The sequence below is a fragment of the Prionailurus bengalensis genome, chromosome B3 (assembly GCF_016509475.1).
Source record: "Prionailurus bengalensis isolate Pbe53 chromosome B3, Fcat_Pben_1.1_paternal_pri, whole genome shotgun sequence".
Classification (NCBI taxonomy): domain Eukaryota; kingdom Metazoa; phylum Chordata; class Mammalia; order Carnivora; family Felidae; genus Prionailurus; species Prionailurus bengalensis.
This window is the reverse complement of record NC_057355.1, coordinates 88,381,167-88,391,804: the sequence shown is the minus strand read 5'-3', so window position 1 is coordinate 88,391,804 and position 10,638 is coordinate 88,381,167. Positions and strand designations below refer to the sequence as shown.

Below are 10,638 nucleotides of genomic sequence, written 5' to 3'. Positions count from 1 at the left end.
TCAAAAATAAAATAAACATTAAAAAATTCTTTTAAAAAGGTATCTGGCATGTAGCAGTGTTATTATTACTAACATTATTATTGTTACCCATATTAGTCACTTCCTATAGGTATGACATAGATTCAGGGTATAGTTTTGTGCATTTTTAGCCTTATTTAAATGGCACGTGTGTTTGTTCACAAAGACTGCAAACTCGCTCTCATTTGAGCTTTTATTTTTGCCTTTTTCAGAACCACCAGAGGCTGTCTCCTAGACAGGTGAAGTCACTCATCTCTTTGCAGCTGTGTGCTGAGACTTGGCAGCCAGTATGTAAGAGACCCTTGGAGGAGATCTGTCTTGTATCAGAATGAAATTTACAACATGATGCCTTGACTACTGATGCTTTGGGCTGACTCACTTTTTTCCTCAGTGACTAACTCCTTTAGTTACTCCTTCCCCTACCTATGGATTGCCTATGTGGATTACTGCTTTCTTGCCTCTGTCTTGCTGTGAATTGTTTGGTTCCCGGGTCTGGCCTGATGGAATTTCATCTTCCATTCCTGGGTTCGAGGAATTGGATACTGCTTACCTTGCTGACCTGGAGGCTAGTCCTTGTGTCCTGATTTTTGATTCTTACCTGCCCTTATATTACTGATGACCTCCGAGTCTAAACATCTTCCTGGTTATACTCAACCATCACAACCAGTCCTCCCCAAGAGACAAGAGCCTTTCCTGAAAAATTGGTGTGGCTGACATACACCATGTCAGGTAAGTTTGCATTTGGTAGTTTGTTCTAGAGGATTCCAAGAAAATTCTATGCCTCCCCTCCTATGGTTCATGTGGTGTGAGTCAGTGGGTATTGTTTAACCACAAGTAAAAAGTGGGTTTGAATTTCTGTCCTTGAGACTGGATACTTCCATTGTGGGGGTGGGGTCAAAGAACAGTTCAGAGTGATCTGCTGAATCCATACATATTCTTTGTCCCAAATGGCAGGCACTTTTTATTTTGTTTTCTTCAACCACAAATCTGTGTAGCACTGCGTGATTTTCTCCTTCTTGAGAGAGTAAGTTTTTGTTTGTGTCACAAACTCAGAGTCCTTGATATGTTGACAGGTACTGGAAATGATGGGATTGGAGAGCTGACAGGTGACTCATGCATATGGATGTCTTCTGTGATTATACATAGCAGTTTATCTGGGGTTATTTATGGTAGCATTGTCACGGCGATCAATGAGCAGTAAACAAGGCTCTCAAAGCCACAGGCAGGGTTTTTACAGCCTCTGACCAACTGTGTTACCTCCATTTTAAAAAGCAAGTTTGATGATTAGCTTATTGAACTGAAGAGTCTTAATATAATTCCCTTTTTTTCCCATAAAACTTAAAAATCATGATGAGCTACAGAAAGTCCGATGAGATGGAAAAGAACTGAGTTTGTGGTTGAAGCCAGAATTCCAGGCTTCACTGAGTGGTTCTATGACCTCGGACCAGTCACCCATTTTGAGTCTTAATTTCTCCATTCTTTTTGGGGGATTAATAGTGTTTGTTCTAGCATAATTCATGAGACTGTTGTAAGGAAGAAATTAAATGATGAATATGAAAGAGTAGTACAGCATGCCCACGAGAAATAAGCCTGCACACAGCATTCTGTGAGAGAGGCTGTGCATCTGGTTCTGCTCATTTTAGGCACCAGAATCTTGACTTATTGCTCAGGAATCCATATACAGTAATACTTTGAAAGGGAGGTTCTTAGCTTAGATTTTAGGAAGATGACAAAAGGATTCCATGAGAATGATTGAATCTACACTTCCTAATGAAACCATATACACTCGACTCTCCATCAGCTAAATGATGGTAAATTCAATACTATATAGGCTATACAAGGATCCTCTGGCAAATCTAGTTCTTTACACTAAGCAGCTGATAAGACCAACTCCTCAGTGTGTCAAATAAGATGCTCTCAGGTCTGTTCTGCGGATACCTCTGTTTAGCTATCGTTAGCCGATACCTTCTGTATTCTGATCCTGGTGGAATTGACTGGAAGTTTTCAATTTATCATTTTTTCAGGAATCATTTCTAGTGGCATATTTTTCAATCTCTGATGATGTGATTGATCAAAGGTCACTTTGCTCATTATTTTGATTTAGAAACTGTTTCCTTCTCTGTAAAATGCTGCTTTTCCAAGCTGTGGAAACCCAAGATTTCTGCAAGTTAGTGAGTCTATAGAAAGGAGGCTTTTAACTAGAGAGACGAAACGTTACCTTGGTGAAGTGGATAAGCTACTGTGTGCTTTCCTCATCCTACATAAAGATGCACCCTGGGTCCTCTGGTTCATATGGGTGGGGGACCTGCCAAGCAGAGGAGCTATGAATTCCCTCACACTCCTATTTGTATTCTCTCCTGTATTTGGGTTCTCCAGAGAATCAGAACCAATGGGATCTCTATCTTTATCTCTAAGTCTATTTCTAAGTCTATCTCTAAGTCTATCTCTATCTCTATTTCTCTCTCTCCCTATCTATCTCTCTCTCTATTCTCTCTCTCTCTCTCTCTCTCTCTCTCTCTCTCTCTCTCTCTCTCTCTCTGTCAAGATATACCTCAAGCAGAAAGAGAATGAATTAGCTTTTCCTCTAACTTTTTCTTTGATCCATGTCCTCCGTAGATTGAATGACGTCCTACACTAGAGAGGGCCCTCTGCTATACTCAGTTCAACAATTCAAATGCTAATTGCTTCTAGAAACACCTCCACAGACACATCCAGAAATAATGTTCTACCAGCTATCTGGGCATCCCTTAGCCCAGTCAAGCTGACACATAAAAATAACCATCATACTTTCCAATTCAGTAAGCCACAGCATTACATCCTAAACCCTGCATTGGTCCTGTGGCTGCTCCATAACTTGGGCTTGACTTCTGCAGTTTAAAAGTTGGGTTTCTAGTTGAGCCACAGAACTCAGGACTCTCCAACTTTTATTAAAGAGTCCGGATGAGTGCCCTCCCAAGCAGTAGTCCTGGCCCTGACCTTCCACAGTTGCCAATACTGGAAATGGATTTAAAAAACAAACCTCTGCCTGCAGTTCTTTTTCTAACCTGAATTTGCTCTTTTTCCCGCACTGGGCTGTGTATGTCCTCCATGAGGTAAGAGCCTGTGTCTGTTTTTCGCAACATCATTTCCACAGAGTCTATCATGGTACAGAAAAAATAAATGTACAAATGAGTTGGTTACATGAAAATTACAAAAAATCCAGTGAACATATAAAATATATTAATATTACACTGATAATTAAACACTAATTACAAATCACTTATTAATTAAGTTGCATATAATGTGATTTAATAGAAAGAGGTTATTAAACTAGATGACTTGAATTCAGATCTTAGCTCTGACTTAATAGCCGATGGCAATTTATTAGCTCTTAAAACTTTGATTTCATAAGTTTCAAATGAAATGATACAGGTAAATGCATACCAGACCATTTGACAAGTAATAATTTCTCAATGAATGCTAGCTTTAATTTTTGCATTATATCATAGAAAAGAAACACTTTATTTTTCAAAAAAAGATAAAATACTTAGTAGCAAATTAGTGTGTGTGAAAATTTACATAATCTTTTTGGAGAAAAAAATTGGCAATAAAAATCAAAAGCATTAAAATGCGCTTACTCTTTGATCATATATTTTCATTTTTAGGAATTACTATAACAATAATTAGGCATTTCTAAAAATATGTATGCAAAGAATTTCTGATAACTCTTATTTATAATTATCAGAAGGGGACAATTAAATATTCACCAATAGGTGAATTTTCTAGGTAGGTTTTTAGTATTACCAAATATATATATATATATATATTTTTTTTTAAATTTTTTTTCAACGTTTATTTATTTTGGGGACAGAGAGAGACAGAGCATGAACGGGGGAAGGGCAGAGAGAGAGGGAGACACAGAATCGGAAACAGGCTCCAGGCTCTGAGCCATCAGCCCAGAGCCCGACGCGGGGCTCGAACCCACAAACCGCAAGATCATGACCTGAGCCGAAGCCAGATGCTCAACCGACTGAGCCGCCAAGGCGCCCACAGATACATGTATTTGTTAATGCGAAAACCCCCATAAAAGGCCCAGTGGAAAAGCAGACCACAAACAGGAAAAATATGGTACCATCACTACTCAGATGAACTAATGACCCTTGTTAACGGAGTATATCTAAAACCATAGCCCCGATTAAGTGTCCAACTTCAGCTCAGGTCATGATCTCATGGTTTGTGAGTTCAAGCCCCATATGGAGCTCTGTGCTGACAGTGCAGAGCCTGGTTGGGATTCTCTCTCTTCTTCTCTCTCTGCCCCTTCCCAACTTGTGGGCTCTGTCTCTCTCTCTCTCTCAAAATAAAAAAAATTTTAAAAAGCCCTACACTTGTGATTGTTTTCAATGTTTTCTTTTCCCAGTGTTATTATTTCTGTAAGTTACACCATTTAGCTGAAATCCTTTTTCTTCAGAGTACTTACACTCCATATTATATAGCTATTTACTATCCACTTCCATTATCAGTATGTTAGTTTCATGGGAGCAGACATTTTAACTCTTATGTTCATAGTAGTATTGCCAATACCTAGAACAATGACTAGCACATAGTAGGCAATCAATAAATATTTGTTTCTTTAATTTTTTTTTAATGTTTATTTATTTTTGAGAGAGAGACAGAGCATGAGCGGGGGAGGGGCAGAGAGAGAGGGAGACACAGAATCTGGGACAGGCTCCAGGCTCTGAGCTGTCAGCACAGAGCCTGACACGGGGCTTGAACTCACGAGCCGTGAGATCATGACCTGAGCCAAAGTCAGACGTTCAACCGACTGAGCCACCCAGGTGCCCCAATAAATATTTGTCTCTTAATTGCCTGAATGACTACTTAAAATGCATTAACTAGAAAAGGATGACAAAAATGTTACAAGTGATTAACTCTTGAAGGCAGAATAGTAGTATTTATTTGTCTGTTTTTTTGCCCTGTCTGCAGACAAATTTATCCCCGGGTTCTAGGGCATGTGACAGCCGTTTGGGTCAGTTACCGGTATAATGGGACTGGGGCTGAATTTGACTTCACTATGGTAATGGTATTATTTTTAGAGCTCTTCTATATTTTGCAATTTTCTGTCTAGTTAGAAGAAATTAAAATTGATATAAATACTGAAATAATGTACACTATTGTTTTTAATGGTCATGATGAAAAGCAGAGAATGAAACTGAATAGTTTGCTATATTAGGTCTGTATTATTAACATATCAGCAGAAGATCAATCAAATTAATCATAAAAATTGACAGCAAAGAAAATCATTAAGGTCAACTATAATCCCAGTGAAATAACTCCTGAGATGGCAGTGTACTGTTCTTAGAGAAATCTTGCTTCATAAAAACTGAACCAGTATTCTTTTTTTAATTTTAATTTTTATTATTATTTTTTTAATGTTTATTTATTTTTGAGAGAGAGACAGAGCACAAGTGGGGGAGGGACAGAGAGAGAGGGAGACACAGAATCCAAAGCAGGCTCCAGGCTCTGAACTGTCAGCACAGAGCCTGATATGGGCCTTGAACTCGTGAACTGCGAGATCATGATCTAAGCCAAAGTCACACGCTTAACCAATTGAGCCACCCAGGTGCCCCTCTTTTTTTTTTTTTTAAATGTTTATTTATTTTTGAGAGAGAGAGAGAGAGAGAGAGAGCACGAGCAGGGGAGGGGCAGAGAGAGGAGACACAGAATCTGAGGCAGGCTCCAGGCTGTCAGCACAGAGCCTGACATGGGGCTCAAACTCATGAACTGTGAGATCATGACCTGAGCCAAAGTTGGAGGCTTAATTGATTCCCAAGCACTCCTGAACCAGTACTCTTAAAACAGAATCAAAGATTATTCAAGTTTAGGAAACTTTAGTTCTAAAAACTTCCTTTGTTCAAGTTTATTTATTTTCACCTTAAAGTAAATTCAATTTTTGTTTTTCTGATTTAAGAAAAATAGTTAATGTTCTTTATGAGATTGACATTTCTGTTATGGTGCATGAGACCAAAACTGTCCTTTGCAGACCTTACATACACCCCACAAAGTATAGGATATTTTTGTAAATTCCTTACCAAAAGCAGTCTGTGCAGCTCTCTTGATATTATAACAACAACAGCAAAAAACCAAAGACATCATCTCATCCTGTTTTCTGTGTTTTCACACTGTTTTCATACTGTATTATAAGTTCCTAGTGGGCTGACAAAATATGATTTTGTTATTAACCTTGGTCAAGTACCATGCACATCTCTATGCTTAACAATGTTACCTTTTTAAAAGAAAAAAAATCTCTGAAGCCATGGAGATGGAAAAGAAAGAATAATTTACAAGGAAGAGTGCAAAACAATTTTCCTTTCATAATGCTTTATTATTGCATAGTATACCCTGGGGTACTATATATGAAACAGCTTTGATGATATATGTTTGTTAGTCCAACAGATAATGGCATATCCCTTGCTATACTTAACAAGAAGTACAATTCATTTTGATAGTGTCACTGAAGTAATATTACCTCCAGCTTTAGAAACATGATGTTTCTCTGAGCATATGCAATTATTTTGTAGAAATCAAACTACCAAATATGGATATTATAAGATAGTTTCTATCATGTGCCTAGTAGTTTTTAAGATTCAAAAAAAACCTCGTTAAAATGGTGGAAAATGTGTATATTTAGTTATTAGCTAGCATTTGGAAATACAGACTGTAGGTGTTAGTGATAATGCTTGGGGCTAATTTAGGTGCAATTATGGAATTTTTATTACTATTTCTTGTTTTTCAGAACAGCACATTTTGTCAAATATTTATAAGACAATTCTAATAGGGCCAAATAGGCTTTATTGTTTTATTCCTTCCTTCCTCCCTCCCTCTAACCCTCCCTCCCTCCTTCCTTTCCTTCCTACATTTCTTCTTTCAGTAGATATTTATGGGACACCTACTATGTCTTAAGTGCTATGCTGGCTTCTGGGAATAGAGTAGGGAACCCAACAAATACGGTCTCTGTTCTTGTGGAACTTACAAAGCAGAAGAAACAATTGTTCATTGATTCAGCATATATTTATTGGGCAGCTAATGTGCCAGACACACTGCAACAGTGAAAGCTACAGACAGGGCAATGAGGTGGAAAGCACTTGGTATGTTCCAGGAACAGTAAGGAGGCTGACATAATCAATAGATTGGATTGGAAACAGAAGGGAAGCTGTAGCAGTCATCTAGGTGAGAGATGATGGTGGCTGGAACTAGGGCAGTGGTAGAGCAGATGGGGAGAAGGGAACAAATGTAAAACCCACTTAGTGGTAGAATTGACAGGGATATTCGGAGGGTACCCTCAAAATATTAAGGTCGTTAACTTTGCTGATCCATCAAAGTCTAGTTCACATCTGGTTTTCCATAAATGTATCCCTGATAATTTAGAGCTAAGAAAGACCATTATTCATCACATATGGGATTAGCTTTATGTGCACTGTAATAAGTATATACTAGATTTTGTTTTGTAACACTTTACTTATCCACTAGCTTATTAGCTTTTGAAACTTTGTTTTACATAAATAAAATATAAAAAAGTATAAAATTTATAAATATTATATAATATATAAAAATATATGTATAAAATATGTATTATATATAAATATGCATAAAATATGTAAATGTCTTATATATAATTCTAATTATAGTCAACATGGGTCAGTAAACAATTAGGGATTGGTAATGATGCTCTTCTCCTGGAAATTTATTTACTTATTTATTTAAAAAAAATTTTTTTTTCTTCAACGTTTATTTATTTTTGGGACAGAGAGAGACAGAGCATGAACGGGGGAGGGGCAGAGAGAGAGGGAGACACAGAATCGGAAACAGGCTCCAGGCTCTGAGCCATCAGCCCAGAGCCTGACGCGGGGCTCGAACTCACGGACCGCGAGATCGTGACCTGGCTGAAGTCGGACGCTTAACCGACTGCGCCACCCAGGCGCCCCTGTTCTCAGTTTTTAAGAGTCTCTTCTGGCACCACTTTTATTTTATTTATTTATTATTATTATTAATTAATTAATTAATTTATTTATTTTTTTAATTTTTTTTCAACGTTTTTCATTTTTATTTTTGGGACAGAGAGAGACAGAGCATGAACGGGCGAGGGGCAGAGAGAGAGGGAGACACAGAATCGGAAACAGGCTCCAGGCTCTGAGCCATCAGCCCAGAGCCTGACGCGGGGCTTGAACTCACGGATCGCGAGATCGTGACCTGGCTGAAGTCGGACGCCTAACCGACTGCGCCACCCAGGCGCCCCGTGGCACCACTTTTAAAGAGATCGTTTGTCAGGACACAAATCATATAAGAGGAACAGAACTAGGGCTTCCGGAGTAAATCATTCTATTTCCTCTACAGCTTTTATCCTGTAAGTTTTTTATTTGGAACTTGGATAAACCATCAGATATCCCTAATACAGTACAGAGTCATAGCACTAAGTAGACTTAAGGAAAAGAGGCTTTATTAACTTCATCTTGCTTTTTGCTTTGTGGGTAGACCTTTATCATAGTTCCTTTGTCCTTGAAATCTTTTTTGGACCTTATTCTATACTTTATGGAAAGTAACAGAAGAATTAGTCCTAAGAATTATGAGCATAATTTCATGAGCTTTCAGCAAGACAGTTTCAAAGTGGGTAATACTGAATTCTCTATTTCAGCAACAACATTTTATCTTCTGTTGAATCTTCATCTCTGTGATTTGCAATGGTAGTCATTATATAATATGATGGAAAAAGAGACATGGCCGGAGATGAGGCCAAAGAGGGATGGATCTTGACAGATTGGAACTAACTTCAAAAGAGGAGAAAATTGATTTGGGGTTGTATCAAGTGTACTTGGAAATAGAAGGTGTAGTCTTTATCCCACGAGTATATGAATCTTCATAGATCACTAAGTCCCTTGGGAAAAAATGGCTACTACTGCAGAAGTGCTTGTCAGGTCAGATTTATCTAACATGGTATTTGCTGCAGACTTTTATTCTTATAGGTCAATGTGGCATATGAATCCATCTTTAGTCTGTGTGTTTTAAGGCCTTATCTCTGTAAAAAAAAATTGGTATTAAGGTGACAAAGTTTGTAGAGCAAGCCTTGGAGAAAGGTATGTATCGTTCCAGCTTGATTGTTACTAGAATGTAGATGCAGGACTTCCTATTGTGAGATTAATGAAAATACCACCCGCCATTGCTCACATTACTGGGCAATTTAATCTGTCCATAAGGGAGGGGAGTAAAATTCAAAGAACAGCAAAGAATGCTTAAAAGGATTCATTGGAAATGATGAAACAGTGGGACTTCAAAATAGAATCATAAGGTTAGATCTGCAAGAAATCGTAGATGCCATTTAGTCTTGTCTTTTCATTTTACTGAGAATCATAAATGAGGACAAAATCTCCTTTTGCTCAGAATCATAATCCAGAATCACCTGTTTTGGGACTTCCACCGGTAGATCAGAGCTGTGATAAAACTCAGGAAGGGTCATGACTCCCTTTCTCTTCTTTCTGTCACACTGATCTATCTTGAAGTTGAAGCCGTTACTTATAAAACTATCTGTAAGGTGCCACTTTATCTGACCTATTTGCACCCTCTCTGCTTTCTGGTGAATTTAATGATCTCACAGAGCCACAGATATAGCAGCTTATGTTACTTCTTTTTTTTAAAAAAAATTTTTTTTTTTCAACGTTTATTTATTTTTGGGACAGAGAGAGACAGAGCATGAACAGGGGAGGGGCAGAGAGAGAGGGAGACACAGAATCGGAAACAGGCTCCAGGCTCTGAGCCATCAGCCCAGAGCCCGACGCGGGGCTCGAACCCACGGACCGCGAGATTGTGACCTGGCTGAAGCCGGACGCTTAACCGACTGCGCCACCCAGGCGCCCCATATGTTGCTTCTTACCTTTGTCATATGATTACTCATTCCTGGAGAATTCCATGCCCTTTCCCCGCCTGTTAGTCTGCAGTCTACTATAGTTGACAGTCTACTCGGCTTGGTCAAATCCCATTTCTGCCACAGAGCTTTCCCTGACTGTTCAGCCATGACAGATTTATGGTTTCTGAATTTCTCAAGTCCTTACAGTTTACAAAAGTGGATCTCAAGTCCAGCTACTTTTTAAAAATCAACTGGGGAGGTTTTTTTTTTTTAATATTTGAAATTTTATTTTATTAAACATTTTTTAATGTTTATTTATTTTTGAGAGAGAGAGAGAGAGACAGATCGTGAGTGGGGTAGGGGCAGAGGGAGAAGGAGACACAGAATCAAAAGCAGGCTCCAGGCTCTGAGCTATCTGCACAGAGCCTGATGTAGGGCTGGAACCCACAAACCGCGAGATCATGACCTGAGCTGAAGTCGGACACTTAACTGACTGAGCCACCGAGGCGCCCCAAAAATTTTATTTTAAATGCAGATTCTTGAACCTTACTTTGAAGATTCTATTTTGAGATAGGTCTGGAGTAGAGCCTAGGAATCTACATTACCCACCGCCCCTACCCCCCACAAAAAAACAAAAAAAACCCCAAAAAACCAACTTCCCAGATGAGCAGATTGACTTGGGAACCAATGATCTAAAATACAGAAGAATTTAAAGTTTCTTCTGTATGAACATTTTTTTTTCATGT

At 38.5% G+C, this 10,638-nt stretch overlaps 1 non-coding gene across 1 annotated transcript; it reads right to left on the bottom strand.

The window, feature by feature from the left end:
• Positions 1 to 4,968: 4,968 nt before the first annotated feature.
• On the bottom strand, positions 4,969 to 5,071 carry LOC122469868. Its single transcript, XR_006293748.1, has one exon. It is a non-coding gene; the product is annotated as a small nucleolar RNA SNORA5 (small nucleolar RNA).
• Between the last annotated feature and the right edge of the window lie 5,567 nt (positions 5,072 to 10,638).